General features: G+C 40.4%; 1 protein-coding gene and 1 non-coding gene across 2 annotated transcripts in view; both read right to left on the bottom strand.

Annotated features, from left to right (window-relative positions):
* Positions 1 to 19769, bottom strand: part of TOX (thymocyte selection associated high mobility group box) — a 196328-nt gene that overhangs the window by 114837 nt on the left and 61722 nt on the right. The gene's annotated exons all lie outside the window — the stretch shown is intronic.
* TRNAA-AGC (transfer RNA alanine (anticodon AGC)) lies at positions 3033 to 3105 on the bottom strand. The gene has a single exon. It is a non-coding gene; the product is annotated as a tRNA-Ala (tRNA).

The following is a 19769-nucleotide window of genomic DNA, read 5'->3' on the forward strand; positions in this document are numbered from 1 at the left end:
TGCAAACCTGCCTGTGGCTGTGGAGTGCACTGGCTGAGCAGATGGAGCCAAACCAAAGGTTCCAATAGCCCTTCTCACATGTATGAAATAAACTTGCACTGTGAAGACAGTGCTCAGATGGAAGCACCCGAGGTGCAAGTAAGGGAAAGGAATCCTGCTGCAGGAACTCAAGTACTTAAAAGGGTCAATAACAAAAGCTTGGGACAGACTTTTTAGCAAGGTTTGTGGTGACAGGACAAGGGGTGATGGGTTTACACTGAAAGAGGACTAGATAAAAAACAATTTACAGTGAGGGTGATGGAACACTGGCCCAAGTTGCCCAGAGAGGTGGGAAATGCCCCATCCCCAGCACCATTCCACATCAGGTTGAATGGGGGTTGAGATGACCTTGCTGAGTGCAGAGGTGTTGGACTAGCTGACCTTTAAAAGGTCCTTTTCAACTCAAACCATTCTGTGATTTTAGGGATTAGGAAGATCTAAAAGAAGTCCTGTTTCTTTAAGGACATTTCCCAATCACAACTAATGTCCCAACATCTGCACTGACCAAATTTGCCTCATTGGTTTTAATACAGAAGTATTAACAAAATTCTTCAAAGCAACTTTTTTTTTTCTGCACTTCATTTGCACACAAATTCCTATTTGTACCAGTAAGCTTTCCACATACAGAATTAAAAATGTTAATTCAAACTAGTACTTACACTTCTATATATTTGTAAGTGCATGACTACATAGAGAAACCATTCCATACCCAGAATATTGCACATATGCAAACTAAAGACTTTTTTATTCTTTTTTAAGAGTAAAATAAAACTTCCAGGTTTGCAGATGCTCAATGACTGATACATTTTCCATTTAAATGCAAATTTATCTTTCTGTTTTACCGGGATGACAAGTACTTCCCCCCCCCCAAATTTTCAGGCAGTATGATTCTGAAATATGGGAGAAGCTTGGGGGAAGTGAGTGAGATCTGTTTAGGTTTGTTTGGTATAATTCTTCATAAAATAATCTTGGTCCATTTACTCTTATCTTTTTTTTATCACTTATTTTTTGAAAAGAAAATGAAGTGTATTGTATACCTTTTAAGTAAAACAAGTTAAGTAAAGGGAGTTTGATCATTGCTGTTTGTGCTTATCCATGAGAAGGGAAGTGGATGCTGCAAAGTAATCCTCTCCTGGTAGTGTAAAATACAGTGGGAAAAAAAAGAGAGTTCAAGAGTAGCATTATAATGACCAAAATTCACTCTATGTTTTTTATTATGGTGGAAAAAAAAGTCTTTTAAGAAATGGAAATCACTGCATTCTATTGATTCATGCACACAATCTTCAGACATAAGTCATCAGTGTTGACACTTTCAGATACATAAAACGTGACATCTGCTCCTACAAACACACTGCACAGGCTGTAAATCATCAACGGCAAAAACAGTTCAATGTCATTTCAGCCACGGTAAGCTATGGTCTACAACTGAGATAAAAATAGTCATACTGTCTCTATGACATCTAAACCACTTTTCTATTGCAGTACTCTATGTTCTAATTTATCTTTGTGGTTGAACAACACACAATCAATTGTAAGCAACTCGTGTAGTTTGATTCCAGTCAACAGCAATTTTCTCCAGCTTTATCTTTTTCCTCCCCTCGCTGCACTGACTTTAAGTGCTCTCTCTCAAGCCCACCCTTTCTCCCTGCAGTGTTTTGTGGAGACTGAGGACTTAAGTTTGTCATTTTAAAATTGTGAAAACACAAGGGAAAGGCATAACTTCTATTTAATGTGAAATCCTTCTTGAGCCTCGCTATATTTCACTCACACCACACAAAGAACGTGTATCCGGGATCACTCTATGAGATATTCCTTCCTTGCATCATCCCTCAAAGAGTACCAAGCAGCTTGATCCCACCTTGGAAGGAATGCAAAACTGCCTCCTATAGATATTTTGTCATCTTAATTAGTACTCAAACCAATAGCCAATTTGCATAAAGTACTACAAGAGTTTCTTCAAATCTTCAGTGATTTATTTCATTTAATTATGAAGTGAGAACATGACTATCACAAGTGGGATATTTTGTTATTATTAGCACCTGAGAGATCACAACATGCATTAGGATTTAAAGTTTTCTTTTTTTTTTTTTTCAGATGAGAAAACCCAAGGAGGTGAATTATCTTAACTACAGGTATTTAGTATTCGCTTTTGCAGTAAAAATAACATTTAAATGACTAATGAAAAGCTGAGTAGACACACCACCATGACAACTGGTGTAATGATCTCCCAATGTACCACACTTAGGTACCTGCTAGCAAGCAGAAAGCAACATCAGATCAATGTTAAAGAGCCAAAGCCCAGGATGAGCAGGAAAGAGTTTTTCCCAGTTCCAGGTTGCATGAAGTACAGGAAGCCAAAATCACATTCCCTTCAATTTTGAGTTACTTCACTGTGAGTCATATGAAGTTCTGAGCTGGCACCGTTTGCTGGGAAGGACAAGAGCTTTGTACTTGGAAGATCATTGTCCAAGGTCTCACTGTTCATTAGCCTAGAACCCATGTCATAAGTATGCACTCACCAAAAGTATCAAAGCAGCAGAATTTCATTCAAACAGTGATACTAATGCCAAAAAAAAAGTTTCACCAGTGAATTAGTCAGAGTTCTGATGATTACTAGTTCACAAAGCAGTCCAAACCCATTGGCCCCACTGTGAGTTTAGAATGAACATTACGAGAGGTTTTGTCATCCTCCCTTCTCCACTAATTGACTGTTTCTTGAATTTTAATTCCTTAAGCCATTTTCTGAGTGTCAACATCTGTCAGGTGGTCAGACCTAGTGAGCTGGGGAAATCACTGAGCTGTAAACTGAACAGAGTCATAGAACAGTTTGGGTTTGAAGGGACCTTTGAAGGTCATCTAATCCAACTCTCCCACAGCAATGAGCAGGGACTTCAACTAGAGCAGATTGCTCAGAGCCCCAAAAATTCTGACCTGGAGTAGTTCCAGGGGTGGGGTATCTCCCACCTCTGTGGGCAGCCAGAGTTCCAAAGCACTGGAGAATGCAGGCATCGATCCTGCTCCCTCTCGCATGCTAAGCGAGCGCTCTACCATTTGAGCTAATTCCCCTCACAGTGCTACACAAGCCCTGCTAAAAAGTCTGTCCCCATCTTTCTTATGGGCCCCTCTAAGTATGAGAAAGCTGCAGTAAGTTCTCCCTGGAGCCTTCTCATCTCCAGGCTGAACAACCCCAACTCCTATAGTTCCATGTCAGATGTACATCTGTGAACTTGCAGAAACAGCCTTTAACAGTTCACTTCAGGAGTGCTCCTGGAATCGCTCCCAAAAGCCAGTGTGAGCAGTACCACCCACCCCGACCTGCTGTCAGAAACACCCCATTTGGGTCACTCTACCTGTCACCCCAGGGACAGTCACTGGTTTGTGTGTTATCTATGCTGCAAACCATACTCTAGTGGCCACAGGACATTTTCTGTTGCATCAGAGATCAGTATCAGACAGCAAGGCTGCACGCACAGTATTGCTATGTGCACCACCACATACACTGCCCACTGACTTCACCTCCCTACCCATGTAACTTCCACAGTCTCTGCATGATGCAACCATTGCACTCTGCTTTTTATCAGTCCCAGGTTTTGGAAACACCTCAGGGATTCAGCTGAGCAGTGTCCAGAATTTATCCCATTTAGCATAACTTTCTTCCTAACTACTTCTTGTGCGCTCCCAAAAGACACTGTACTGTCAGCCAAGAAGCCTAGAAAGCTAAATCTGATCTTAGACATTTGCACCAGAGCTTCTTTCCAACTCTCTAACATAGTCATATGGTCTAGCTCATAGCAAGATTAGAAAGGCAACATTTTTTCACACGTTTCCACATAAAATCTTGCTTTGTCCTATGCATGCGCACAGACATCACCACGAAGGAAATGAAGGCACAAGTGTGTGCACACACACATCCAAGTGGATAAGCAGATCTTATCTCTTGCCACTAAAGTATCTTCCCAACTTTTCCTCTGCTGAATGCTTCCTGAGAACATGCAAAATGTTCTCAGCTCTCACTGAAACTCAGTTAAAAAAAAAAAAAAAAAAAAAAAAAAACAAAAAACAACAGGGCAACAATCAACAGGTTCAAAATATGTGACAGACACCCAGAAGAGCAGAAAGCACTTTTATGACTGTGCAAGAGGACAGGACTGTCCCTGAAAATATTTATTAACCTACTTAATAGCCTGTTTTTATGAAAACAAATTTAATGATAGAATGCAGTCCAACATATTAGCCCTCATTATACACCTAAGAGTAACAGAACAAGAGGACACAGTCTTAAGCTGTGCAAGGGGAAGTTTAGGCTTGATCTTAGAAAGAAGTTCTTCACAGAAAGAGAGATTGCCCATTGGAATGGGCTGCCCAGGGAGGTGGTGGGGTCAATGTCCATGCAGGTGTTTAAGAAAAGACTGGATGAGGCACTTAGTGCCATGGTCTAGTTGATTAGTTAGGGCTGGGTGATCTTGGAGGTCTCTTCCAAACTGTTTGATTCTGAGATGACTTATCTGTTGTAATTGGGTATTTTAAAAACATTCAGATACTAACTTTACCATTATCATGTAATGATGTGATTATCACTTCATGCAACTGGAGGTCTGTTCCACACCAAAATTACTTTGGTGTTTGTAAAACAAAGTTGTTTAAATGGAGATGTGAAGTCTTCTGCCCAACAGTACTCTGTGTTTAGGCAGGGAAATTAAAATCAGGTTTGACTGCAGCAGCAGCTTCCTGTGCTCCAGCTTCCTGTGCTCTTGCATGAAACTAATGACAGAATGTTAAGCTGCTGCTGCTGCCTGATGTTCCAAACTCTTGAAGCATTGAGTTGGTTTTGTTGCATACATGTAGAAATGCAGGTCATGCTTGCCTGCCAGGTTCCATGGCTTCAGGATAAGCACAACCACTCTAAGTGGCTCACCAGTGTTTTCTTCTTCTTTAAACTCAGTTACAGAAAAATATTTGAGGCTCCGGTGCAGTGCAAGTGGTCATTGTTTCCAAAGATAATGTCCTGTTGATCCAGCTGGTTTGTTTTGTATTCTGCTGTAATAGCTGGGTGTCAGGGAAAGGATGAAGTCCTGATTCCCTGGAAGTAATGGCAAAACTGTTACTGACCTCTTTTGAGCTCAGATTTAGAGGTAAAGAGAATTGTTTTGAGTCTAGTTCAGAGGTATCTCTCCTGTGGCAGGGGGTTGGAGTAGATGATCTCTGAGGTCCTTCCAACCTAAGCCATTCTATGATCATCAGAACTAATTTTACTATGTATCAGCAGAACTAACTTCACTGTTGTCAGAACTAAAGCTTCTTTTACTGTCAACAAAATAAAATTACCACATATCTGGATATTTGTTCCTATATTTGAACTAGTTGGCACTAACATGCATTAATCTTCACCTTTCATGGGGAACAGCCCCAGTGGTGCTTATAAAAATAAAATACCTACTTTCCACTCCCCCTGCCTTTCATAGTTGCAGAAAGTTTTCCTAGATGGATGAGTTTCAGAAGATTTTATAGGTCTGCTCCAATTTCCACAAATAGCCAGAAATTCCCAACATTGAGATCCTTCAATCTGTAACAGGCTGGTAAACATCTTTGGTGGAAGCTGAATGAATTTAGAAACATCAATCTTTGACACACTCCAGTGATTCTGGAAGTCTCCATCTAGCACTGGATCTGTGAAAATGCAAAAGCATTTAGGAATTCACCTGCTTGAGCTACAAAAATAAATCCTGTCATGGCACTAGCTTCCATGGTTCCTTCCCAATGTGCAATGCTGAAAATTAGCTCTGCATTCATAAAGCAAAGGTGCTCTGCATTATTGAGTCCTTCACTGCCTGCAAACTTTTCTGTGGCAAATCCTCCTGTCCATCAAGTGGAAGAGGAAACTCTTCCATACATTGCTCCACTTGCAGCCAGTTTCAAACAAGAACTTATTTAGGAAGAGGGGGCACAAGTGTGCCAGAGAAAAACTGGATGAACAGACTGGCTGCTTTCTCTGGTGTGAACTCTGGAGCCAAATCATTCCGGAAAACCTACTCACCACCTTCCTGAGGAGAACTTGGCACCCTGTAGAAGGAACAGTGTGGCCAGCAGTAAGGAAGTGTCCATGCCCCTGCACTCAGCACTGGTGAGGACACATCTCAAGTACTGGACACCGGTTCCAGGCTGCTGTCTCTGCAGACAATGACCTTCCTTATTCACAGGACAGATTTCAACCCAGTGCAAGGCTCTTTATTAAGCCTGCATTTAGCTGAAAAGGAAGATTGCTCTGCAAAGAAATAAACAGGCTGCACAGAGGAGTTGTGGAACCTCCTTCTCTGGAGAGATTCCAAGCCCATCTTGGTATTGTGATCCTGGGCAACCTACTCTGGGTGATCGTGCTTTAAGAGGGGGGTTGGACTGGATGATCTCCTGAGGTCTCTTCCATCCCTCACCATGCTGGGATTCTGTGAAACATGGACACTTTCACATTTCCTGACTATGGTTGCTTGACCTGAAGTATCTCATGCCAAACTTGATGGGCATGCTGTTGGCTTCTCCAGCAACTGCTCTTTTCCTTCCTGTCTCTGTTGGTGTTCTGCTGGCACCAATGAGATGCAGAGAGTTTAATGAAAGCATGGTGTCTGCTTTTGCCTGCCTTAACAGCTCTGCCTAGCTGCCAGGGTACTCAAAGCCTCTTATTCCTACTTCATTAGCTAAAAATTACCCAGGAAAACCTTACTTTCACATGTGTATTGCCACCAGCAGTTACTTTTGTACTTGACTCAGAAGTGAAGTCTAAGATCACTTCGAGGTACTACCCATGACACTCCATGTCCTAAAAGGACCATGGTTGGCATAGCCTCATCCAGGCACAGAAGTTCTGCTTCCATTTCATAAAGCAACCATGCTGTCAAATTTAGGACTGGGTTTATGGCTGCTTAGAGATGATTACAGATATTTTCTGAGACTTCAGGGTATATTTTCATGATAATGTGATTTGGTCACTGCAAAAAAAAAAAAGTTTAGTTTAATTCACTTTAAGAGTGTGTTCTCATAGGGGGTTTAATTACCTATTGATCTCTGCTGAACTGCTGCCCATCACCATAGTAGACACCTTTTGTGAAAAATCAATAGCAATATTAAGTTTGGTTTTGGTGTAAAGACTCTGACTAGACTGGGTTAAAGAGCTTTGTGTTCTTTCATTGTTCTTAGGTTTTCTCAGCTGGATGTTTCCTTGAGAGCTGCACCTGAATCCAGAAGCTGTTATCCCTACAGACTGTTCCTATTAAAGCCTCATTTAGATCAACAACACTTTTAAATGGCTTAAAAACTGCAGTTCTGGACCTGAGTTTCAGCCATTTTTGGTTTGATCTGTGTTGTGGTTTCCACACAACAGGCCAGCAGCAAAGAGGAATTTACCCAGGGCTGTACACCAGGGCAGTGAAATTGTTCCATACATTTCCAGTGGGTTTGTACCATCTGAAGCCAATTCTGAGTGAGAAGCATTCTTTACCTAATCCAATTTATTTAGTCAGACTAAGCAAGAAAAATGAAGTCATCTAGATTTTTTGTTTTGTTTGTATCAGAAGTGATACTCCTTTTGGGAATAAATTCAATTCAATAGTATTGAACAACAACTATGAATTTCAAAATATCTTTTGGGAAAGCATTTCTTACATTTTCATTTATCATCTTGTGTTTCTTTAAATCCTCTATTTTTAGCTTACAGTAGCTCAGTGAGTGATTTAAACCGAGCCTATGACTTTTCATGAGGCTCATTAAATGGTATAATGCATTCTTCTCTCTGTTTGTAAGCTGATGTTGAGTTCTTAGTACTGGGACTAAGTTGTTCTCAGGCCCAGTAGTATTTTACTGGATTTCCTCTGTACATGAGCTCTGAAAAACCACAAGTGAGTTCATTTATGGGGCCTGTTGGAGAAACTTTACTTCCACAGAGCAGCTTTGCAAAAATACTGATATTCCCAAAGTTGAGGCTCTGGCCAGCCTGATCTAGTGTGAGGTGACCCTGCCCATGGCAGGGAGGTTGGAACTACATGATCCTTATGGTCCCTTCCAACCCTGACTGATTGATTCTATGACTCTAAAGTTTAATGTCCAAATATCTCATTACAGCACTTCTGACTATTTTCCCCCTCACATCACTCTTGGCATTTCCTGGCATACATGCTTAACAGTTTTTATACTCTTAATTTCTTAATCTGTGAGCAGGGCAAGAAAGCAAAACCACAGATTAATTTCATGTAGGCTAAGATCTCAAATCCAATTGATGGCACTTGAAAAAAAAAAAAAAAGAAAGAAAGCAACAGGGAAAATACAAACATCTAGATTTCACTAGGAAAATAATCCTATTTAAATTAAAAAAAAGCTTGGGAAGGATCAGCAAAAAAACAATGATGAGTAAAAAGGTAAACAACCCTGTGGCAGCTTGACAAAGAGACAGCAGTTTGTCTAGGCTGTATTCCTAAAATTCATTTCACATTTGCTTTTAGGATCACTGAATATGCTCAGGAGGAAAAAAAAAAAGGCAACACACAACAGCTTGCTACATATAAGAGCTGCACAGTCTGGCTGAATGGTGCTACAGCACTTATACATGCACAAGCATGATGGAAATCAGTGCTACTGTAGATATCAAAAGCAAAGAGACCTAATTAAAGAAATAACTGCAACACACCCAGATGCAACCCAAAACAAAGAAGGGACAACTCCGAATCTAACGAATCCTTTGAATATTAATTACAGGATTGCTAACAATACACTGGGAAAGCTCTCTTGGAGAATTCAGTTTACTGTTTAACAGTTTCTGACTAATTTTATTAACCTGTACATCTGAGAGGATCAACCCCCTCTGGGTTTAATTAGAAGAAAATTCAATTTAAATCTAAATGTCAACAGTGGTTACTAATTATGGCAGGGCCCTGGACGAGACATCCAGTCTGTAATCAGGCAGCTCTCTGCTAACAATTAAACAGTTTCTCTCTGAGTTATGAGTGCATTAGGATTTTCCTTTTCCTAACTAAATATGATTCAGCACGGGACATGACTAATATTAAAGAGCACCTACTGCTAGGTGCAGACATGCAGAAGAGGTTGCCAAATTAAATTACAGAAATTTCTCAAACATATAGCTGAATAATAAGCAGCTCCAAAACTAGGTCAGGGTCGCCAAGCAGTCGACCACAGCCCCTCCCCCTCCCTCCCCCGACATGCAAAATAAATATACCCACTATCTCTGAATAGAAATCAGCCTTTTGTTATGCCCTTTGTCAGGAATACGTTGCTGCAAAATGATATTTATTTCCCCAGTCTTCACAGCTGTGAGCAGGACTGAATTAATCTTTTGAGAACTGATTTCATCTTCAATTTCGTGTTTATGATTATAAAATGTAAATGTATTGCTTTCAAGAAAAAAAAAAAAGAAGACAAGGAAAGGCACTCATGGAAAAAGAAAAGGCAGCTCCTTACCTACTGCTTTCACTTGCCCTGTGCTAACGAAGCAAATAGCCAACTAACTCTTAAATAAAACCAGACAAACCACCTTTGCATTGCAGAAAATGTGTTGAAATGTGAAAACTGGGGAGACAAATGGCTACAATTTGAAAAAAAAAAAATCTACCCTGAGCAACAATGGTGTGACTTCAGACAAGAACAGCACACAGAACCACAACCAAAACTAGGCTGAGGCTAAAGGTTTTAGTCACTGAGCTTCCAACCAGCCCCCACACTCTCAAAGCTGCTACTAAGAACAATACCAACATTGCTGATCACAGCTGAGGTTGCTGTTTCTCAGCTTGGTGACAGCTTCTTTTTTTTAATAAATTACAATGGTCTTTTCTGAATCATTTCATTCTGGTGACCTAGTCATTAATTACATCCATAGCCATAAAACAATCATGCTGGGGTTTGTGGAAGTTGTTGACAAATCCCTGTCACTTCATCTCGGGACTTCCCAACCATTGTGCCCAAGTACTCCAGGCAAACACATTTGGAGATAATTTCTGCAAAATGACTGTTTGAGAGGGAAAGTAGAAATCTGAGGGAATCTGTATGGAAATAGAGTCAGTTCTGAGACTAGTTTTAGTTGATGTAGTATAGCCATAACAGTCAAACACGCTGGGTTTGGGCTGCTCTTTGGTTAGCAAAGCTCTTTCTATGCTAAAAAAATATTTTGTACAGATTTTTTTTAAATCATGCATTGTTTTTTATTTTAATCATATTTTTTTTGCAGCATACTTTTGACCAAAGGCCACCAAGTGGCAAATGAACACATTAGCATCCTTGTTGGTAAATGCTTGTTTAAGATGCTCTAATTGCAGCACCAGATGCATTTTTAGTAATGAAGACACCACGGATCACTTAGAATGGTGTGAATGCAGTTCTGTAATTTAATTTAGGCTTACACTTCTGCATTTCAAATTAAACCCTAAACCTAAAATCCCTCATGCACGTGTTCAACTTTAAATCTATAAACAGTTGTATGCCCTCCCCAGGGCTGCTCATAGAACAAAAATTAAGTGTATATATATATACATAATATATGTATATATATTTTTATATATATATATATATTTTATATATATTTATATATATATAAAAATGCTTCTAAGCACCTAAGCAGATGCTTATTGTTAAGCAAGTGCTCAAAACACCTCTGTTCAAGAAGACACTTATGGATATTAAATTCTGCATATTATGTGTATTATTTAAGGCTTTTCTGCATAATGATGAATCAAGCACATCTCAAAATTAAGCATCTGCTTTCCTCTATTTCAGAGCCAATGTGGCTGTGGGCTTTTTTTTCTTAATAATGAAAGGATTATGCACATTTTAAAGTATAATGCAGGAGATGTTCTACAAATGTAACACTTGAACCTGACAAGAAAATTATGCAGCCAAGACTACATTTGGATGCACCAACTCTGATGAGCCACGTGCTCTCCATGTACACCAATGCCTGTTAATACTGGCAACTATCTACACAGATGGACTTCCAATTTGACTGCCAAAGTGGGTGGCTTAAACCTATTTTTGTCACAAATACCATTAGATAACCCGGCCTCCCTTGCAGCCCTGCCCCACTGCAGTTTGTCCTTTCATGTACAGCTTTCTCCACCATGAAAATAGGGAATCAGGACACTTCAGCTCCTAATTTCACTGTCTGCATAAATGTGTAAAACTGAGCAACATTGATAGCAAGAAATAATTTCCAACTGACCTCTGAAATTATTATTTAGTTCCCAGGGATGGTAGGCAGAAGGTGAAAGGACACAGGACTTTCGTCCCCACCACCCTGCTTAGGTTGTGTGCAGAAGGAAAAAAGAATCCCTAAAGCTAGACCAAAGATGGACTGCCCCAAAAGGGTGATTCTACACCTAGAAACAGAGGACCTGGGCCCCAGCTCTCACTCATCCACCTCTTAATTTATTCATCCACTGCTTCATACATCCTAGGACTCAGGAACTCAGAGCACCAGAAATGTGTGATTTCTGTGATATTCATTTGCAAGCAAATAGATGTTTGTTTTAGGGGAGGGTAAAAAAGAAAGGCAAGATAAACTAACGAAATATCTATTTGGTAACTGAACTCAGCCTCCCCCACCTCCTACCCCCAGGTGATTATTACATTTCTTGGGTGGTTAAATTCATGCATCCTTTAGTTTCATGCCTTGTAATACTTCCTGAGGCATGTAACCATCACCCAGAAATACTCTGCTGGCTGTGCTTTCTGATTTGGTTACAATCCGTGTGTGAAATTTTGGCCTCTGAAGTCAGCAGCAGTTTTGCTCTCAACTGCAGCAGGGCAGGGCTTCAAACTTCACATTTCTAAAATACTCCCTGCTTTCAGTTCCTTTAGTATTTCTATTTTACATTCCCCTCTTGCTAAAATTACAAACTGATAAGCAATGATGCAAAGGATTTCATAAGACCAAAATTTCAGCATTAAATCACAAGCTGAGGAACAAAAATAAACTTCTCTATTTTCTGCTATGCATGCTACAAAGAGTAACTTAGAAATATGATTAACATGGTATTTTTAACTTCCATTAAGGCAAAGACAAGTGTGTCTGTGTATTTTCCCACCCTTGAAAGAATATATTTCTTCTGTGTGTTCAACTGAAGTTTTAGTTGAGATCTTTTGATAGTACCAAAAAGGAAGTTCTTTTAACCACAGCTCAATAATAAGGTGAATGGAAAAAAACATTTGGTTTCCTTCTGCTCAACTGTTTACCTTGATCTGTTTTAAGCAAAGAGAAGAGAGACTGTGTACTTTCTTCATTACATAACAACCACAACTTAGACCAAAAAACACCCAAACCAAACCCTGCTAAAATACTGTTTTGTTCTCATGATCAACCTTCTACAATTCTGAATTTTCCCCAAGAGCCATAAAGTGTAGACCTAAAGTAGAAAAAAAAAATCACTGTAAACAAACAAAACTAAGGAGGAGCTATAAATAATTCAAGAAGCAATAAAGGGAAATTATAAAACTACACTTCTGTGTCTGGTGAAGGAAAGCTTGACATGATTTGGTAGGACTGAAACCTGGCATGACAATTCACATGACTCAAACTTGTCAGTAAAACCTAAATGGGAAAGACAGCCAGGAGGAGCAAGAATGTGGGACTCTGCAGTAAAGGTATCATTTACATACTTAAGACTTAGAGGCTAATTCAGGATCCTTCTATCTGATTGACAACAGTATCAAGTCTTTTAGAGCTGCCAACACAGATGAGAAAATAGAAGGAGCAGACCTCTAAAAATTACTTCAAAGCACGTGTAAACATGTAGAAAAAAAATCATACAAGTTTATGAAGTCACAAGCTGGCAGACTTCTGATAAATTATATTTGAAATGTCTAAAAATTACTGATCTATTCCCAACACAAAAAGTAAACCAAGCAACTTAAAAATCCTTCTGTACTGGATCTCAGTGTGATAGATAAAAATAACTCAATCACCACCTAAAAGTGGTGACTGCCTATGTTAGAGCAGTCACAAGTGAATGCCAATTACAATATGCAAGAAGTCTGCTGTCTGTTGTTTTTTTTTTTTCCTTCTGTAAAAAGTCAGTGTCCTCAAATAATTTTAAGGACACTTTGAAATAAGTGAGCAAAGTGGATATTTTTAATGCAAAAGAATACTAGAAATCAGACTATAAAAGCCCACACAATTCTGCAGGTCATGGTGAAAACCCCACCCGAGCTCAGAGGAAAAGTAGTTGGAGCAATTTATAATTTCATGTATGGCAAAAGTGAAAATGTGGAAGATTATAGAAATAAATGTAAATAACTAGTTTAGAAATTAAGAACACTGATTATGTCTGAACAACAACAAAATGATTTCTCATATGGTTAAAGAAAGTCATGCTCCAGTAAAATCTCACAGTTTTGGTCCCAGAAGTTGCTAATGATATTATCAGTTGTGACATAGAAGAAATGAATCTAATACATATTTCTGAAAGTGATGTAATCAGCATTTGCTGTGACAACCAAACACTTGTGATTTCCTTTGTAACTATATAGATTACTGAACAGCTAAGGTGAAGTAAAACACATGAAATTCACTAAACCAGAGAGTTTATACCCAAGCGTGAAGAAAAGATTGGCTTAGATCCTGCAGCCCTCCCCTTGATTTATCTTTTTTTTTTTTTAACTAAACGTTGAAACACTGGAGAAGTTCCAGTGGACTGAAGACAAAACTGGTGGCATATCAATATTTCAAAAAGATAAATGGGATAAGATCAGACAAGACTCACTTCAGCCTGAATCTGAAATCATGGAAACTTTTTGAATGATGAAAAAAATACTAAAAGGGTGGGTGCACAAACCCAACGCGACCCCGACAACTGGGTGCACAAACCCAACGCGACCCCGACAACTGGGTGCACAAACCCAACGCGACCCCGACAACTGGGTGCACAAACCCAACGCGACCCCGACAACTGGGTGCACAAACCCAACGCGACCCCGACAACTGGGTGCACAAACCCAACGCGACCCCGACAACTGGGTGCACAAACCCAACGCGACCCCGACAACTGGGTGCACAAACCCAACGCGACCCCGACAACTGGGTGCACAAACCCAACGCGACCCCGACAACTGGGTGCACAAACCCAACGCGACCCCGACAACTGGGTGCACAAACCCAACGCAACCCCGACAACTGGGTGCACAAACCCAACACGACCCCGACAACTGGGTGCACAAACCCAACGCAACCCCGACAACTGGGTGCACAAACCCAACACGACCCCGACAACTGGGTGCACAAACCCAACGCGACCCCGACAACTGGGTGCACAAACCCAACGCGACCCCGACAACTGGGTGCACAAACCCAACGCGACCCCGACAACTGGGTGCACAAACCCAACGCGACCCCGACAACTGGGTGCACAAACCCAACGCGACCCCGACAACTGGGTGCACAAACCCAACACAACCCATACTACACAGCAGAACTCTAACTGAAAGACCACTAAGAAAACTGCAAGGGGAAATCATCCAGAAGAACTCTGAGATGTGATGTTCTCAACCCAATTCTATGGAGTTTCTCTGTCACTCCACCAGTAAAACTTTGGGGGAAATGTGAAGAGCTGACGAAGTTGGAAATAACAAATGAGGAAGATGAGCTCTAGAAAAGCATCTGGGAAGCGCACTCATCTGGATTGCATTTGAATGAAGTTTTGTACATATTGTTTTGAGTGAATTATGGCAAGCTGGAAAACAGGCATGATGTGAAGTTATCTGCACAAGAACTGCCAGGGTAATGCTGCTAAGAGCCACCTAGACAAGAGCAAGAGAGTACTCTACTACAATCGAGGAAGTAGGGAATGCTAGAAGCTCTGTAACAAGTCACCAGAAAGACCATCACTGGAATATTCAGTTTGGACATATCTATACTTCAAGTAATATTAAGATGATCAAGGAAAGGAGTGATTCAGTGTCAGACTACAGAAATCCCAGTTTTGCAATGATTTACTGAGAATAAGATCATGAGATACTTTCAACACATCATGCAAATATTAACTCAAGGGAAGATATCTGTGATGCTGAGGAGTTCTTTATCAACAAACACAACAGAAAGAGCAAAGCTTTAACATTTAGAACAGGTAAATCATGCCAAACAAAGCATACAGCTTGGATTGGAAATAATATCCCTTGGAATCAACTTGCATAGGAACAAAGTATTTTCCATAAGAAAAAAACCCCAAACTTTAAACTGAGGCTATATGGATAAAACAGAAGCTTTGCTGCAGAAGTTTCTCAGTGTGATTGATTTCTTGGCCTCTGTGCACATGAGTTTAGGCTATGTATGAGAACAGAACCTTCTAATTCTAAAAACCTGTCCAAGCCACAGGTTTTTATTAGCTACCAGAAAAAGCTGATCTATTATGCAGGATGACATGCAGCAGATTATCTGTACTGTGGTACAGAGTCAAGATGACAGGAGTCTTGTCAGGTAGACAAAATCTTAGCCAGGGTTTTGAAAGCTGTGTTAAAAGTTGCAGGCTGCATCCTTGGAGCCTGCTCCTAAAGGTAGGTCATCCTAAAAAGCTCTAACTTCTGCCTCTCCCTGCAAGAATGTGAAAGGGAGGATTTGGTAAGCCTAGGAACTCTGATTTAAACTCTTCAGTTATCACAGAGGAGACATGACCACTCCTGTAACTGTTTGCTCATAAGTAATGCAATACAAGTCTCAAACATTCTCCAACCTCCTCCACTGAGGCTAAGTACATGTAGACAGTTCCCAAGTGATTACCACCAAATCTACTCTCTCACAAAACCCTCCCCAGTCAACAGAATATGTCAATGTATCCTGTCCCAGCATTTCACCTTCATGCCTTTCAGAAGCTCAGAATGGTTATTATCTCTCATCTTCAGGACCTGCTATTCTAGATCTTCCACTCTTGCTCCTTTTTCCTGGATTACATCCAGTTTGTCTTCATCCTCCTCAGAAGGAAGCTCTGTATGCTAGAGAGTTGCAGAGTTTTTAATGGGTGATTTCTTAAGAGTTTTAGAAACACATCAACTCTTGAACACAAGAGAAACAACAGTTTCTGAAGTCTGCTGGCACTGAACACCTAAGTCATTTGAAGATCAAGAGTATATGAATATGGGCCTCAAGAAGTAGTTAAAAAGAAAATATTCCTTTTGAGGTCAGGTCTCAGAACTCCATCTGGTCTCAGGAAAGACCAGAGCACAAAGATGCAATTTATCTGTACAGCAGTTGGCTAAATTGCTTCAGCTGCTGAGTAGAGCTACTAGCAGCTTACACTATAAAGCAGACCATGCATGCTAAACTCACCAAACCTCCCAAAGGTTTAGACAAGGCCAGGTCACAAGGTCCTCTGGTCATTCAAACATGAAGTGCAAATACACACAGGACAATATTGGGAACAATCTCCTTCTACATAGGTACATAAAACGGTCAAGATTGGAGTTGCCATGTTTCCACTGTGAGCAGGCAAAAAAAGTCATTAATGATCTTGAGAAACAAAGGGTTTAACCCTGCACAACTGACAGATCTAATGTTAATTGTTCTGCTTCATAATAAATAATAAATTGAAGTCTTGTGTGGGCTTAACTGTCAATTGCCTCCTAAGATAAACTCTGCACAACAACATTAAAAAAAACCCACAAGACATGAAAATCAGTGACCCTGCACAACCCAGACCTGGATTTGATACCTGGGATCTCTCTTCAACATACATCAGGAAAAAGCAGCCTCTTCTGAGAACAATTTCACAGCACTTGGACCTAAGACAATGATTTACTCAGCTCCAGTGGAAAGTGACCACTTCTGAATGCAAGAGTAAGTGTAATTTTAAGTCCCAGGGAACCTATGTTGTCAAGTGTGTTGAAAGGGTTGTCAAGCCCTGGGACAGCAAAGTGGTGGAGTCCCCATCCTTGGAGGGAATTAAAAAAGATGTGGTGCAGGGGGACATGGTTTAGTGGTGATCTGGCAGTGCTGGGTTAACAGCTGGACACAAAGATCTTAAAGATCACTTCCAAAGGAAACAATTTCACTGCCTTGAAAATGGCAGCAGTGTTGAGCTGGGTCCCAGCTTTGGGCATGGGTCTGTAAGGGACAGGACAAAACATCCATCCACCCTTCATCTTAACCTGGGCTGAAACAGCGTGGTGAAAATGGTTTTAAAATACTCTTGGTCTACACCACAGATAGAGGAACAAGTTCTTTAGTATGAGGGTAGTAAAACAGGTTGCCCAGGAAGGTAGTTAGGTCCCATCCCTGGATATATTTAGGGTCAGGCTCAACAGGGCTCTGGGTGACCTGATCTGGTTTAAGATGCTCCCTGCTTACTGCAGACAGGGTTGGACTAGATGACCTTTTGAGATCCCTTCCAACCCAGGCCATTCTATGATTCTATTAACCTGATATTAGGGAAAACCCTGCCCACACTGGTAAACAACATAGAATCAGTCAGGGTTGGAAGGGACCACAAGGATCATTTAGTTCCAACATCATCACCCTGCTCCAGTTCAGCCAATTTGTTGCCCCTTGAGCATATATTTTATTTTTTTTGTGAGACCACAATCACACTTCCTACTAGAGCTAAAAACCATTCTAGGCTTTAAGCACTGCACTATTTCAAACTGTTCCAATTTCCTTCAAATTCTTAAATAAGAAACAAAACATCTTTAATATTTATGTTTTCCAAAGGATGATGATGACTTTGGAGTTTGCAGTTAAGGAGCTACCTTGAGACTATTACAACAGCAAGGGAAAAGAGTAAGTTGCACAATCTTGACCTTTTAAAATGTTCTCTAATATATCACATTTAAAAGAAAAAAAAATGTGCAGTATTAAACAAGAGATTTGTTAGCCTTCAGCACAGAGGCAGGTTTATTAGCCAACAACTAAGTGGAACAAAAAAATCTATAAACCCTGATCTTATTGAAATAATTACAGAATCTTTAATGTCCCAGTAGGCATATACAGAGAATAAGATGGAGCACACAGAAAGAGCACAGTAATGAAAACAGACAGAAATAGGCCATTCATCCTACCTTTTACTTAGTGCTTACAAATGACTGTCAAAAGTATAAGACAACACTAAAATGATTACTGACCAAAAAAAAAAAAAAAAAAACCACCACCACTCAAATTTTCTTTTGTACTATTACATTTTAGGAATCCATGGGATGAAACAGAAATCAAAACTCACATTCCTGACAAGCAAATATATTTGTTTCCTCCCCCATTTATCTGCATCTATAATTGGCACTTTTAAAGTCTGTTTAACATTGCAAAGTCAACGTTCAATCTGTTTGAAGAGCACTCACTTAAAATGAGAAGAATCTCACCATTTAACTGCTCTGTATGTTGTCCATGTTTTATCCAGTACAGATTTAAAATATACTTGAATAGTTTGCAAAATTTATTCAGATGAAAACACACAGATATATTCAGATCTCACACCAAAAGCAACAGATCAGATGATCTGGCTAGCTGCAGTAGGCAGAACAATATGGCTAAGCTGGCAATCCCTCTGGCATTTTCTTTCAAATATATTTGGCTTTGGCTACAAAACTTCATGGCACAGAGGGGCTTTGTCCCAAGCTAAAGCAAGGAGCACCGGGTCTGTTCCAAGGAAGCACAGTGACTGAAAAGCAACCCTTCCACCTTCTCCCCTTGATGTGGACAGAGTTGGGGTTGCTCAACCTGCAGAAAACGCCCTGGGGAGAACCTTTTGCAGCCTTTCCATCTATACAGGGGAATTACAGACAGAGAGAAACCTTTTACCAGAGCCTGTTTCCTCTTGTCCTGTCCCTTAGGACAAAGAGAAATAGTTTTAAATAGAGGGTGGCTTTGGACTGGTTATGAGGAAGACTTTTTTTTGTACACTGGTGGTGGGGTTAGACAGTGGCTCAGGTTACCCAGCGAGGTGGTAGATGTCTCATCCCTGGAAGCATTCCAGGTCAGGTTGGATGGGGCTCTGAGCAATCTGTTCCAGTTGAAGATGTCCCTGTTCACTGCGGGGGGCTGAACTAGATGAGCATTAAAGATCCTTTCCAACCATTCTGTGTTTCTATGATTCCTGTGTCCCCAGTAATATGTAACTGTTCTGGGAACAGACAGCAACTGCTTCTCTGGAAGACAGAGCCACAGTCTCAGCCTCTTCTTGCCCCTCTCTTTAACCTGAACAAGGAGGCGGTGTAGAAGCTTTGTACAAGCTGCAAAATACCCACACTGAGCCTTTGGTTTAAAGAACAGGAAGCCACCTTCCTTGTCCTTCCAGGAAAAACAAAGACACTATACAATACTAAAATACAGTTATTTCCCCCTTCCTGTCTTCCCCTCCACATGCTAAAATTAGCTTCTTGATTTTCCTCTTATCAGCTAACCTCAACAATGCTTTGACATTAAGCTCAGGCTGAGTCTTCACCCACACAAGGAAGTAAAGTGTGTTCTAAAGTGGATAGGAAAAAGGTTAGTTCTGGTTCTAACTTCAGAGCTCACTGGGGGTATCTACTGAAAGCAATTCCCAGTTGACAGAATTCATATTCCTAGATGGCATCATAACAGAAATATCTTCCCAACAGATAAGGAGAGCAATTACTGTTGTGAGAGAAAGGCTAAAACAGATGGAATGCTTCACAGCATAATTCAATTGTAAAACCACTTCAGAACCACTACAACCGTTGATTTACATCTTCCCCATTTCATGCAAAGTGCTGTCCATTCCCTCTCCTTTTCCCTCCCAGTT

Source organism: Indicator indicator, chromosome 31, assembly GCF_027791375.1.
Source record: "Indicator indicator isolate 239-I01 chromosome 31, UM_Iind_1.1, whole genome shotgun sequence".
In the NCBI taxonomy this organism is placed as follows: Eukaryota; Metazoa; Chordata; class Aves; order Piciformes; family Indicatoridae; genus Indicator; species Indicator indicator.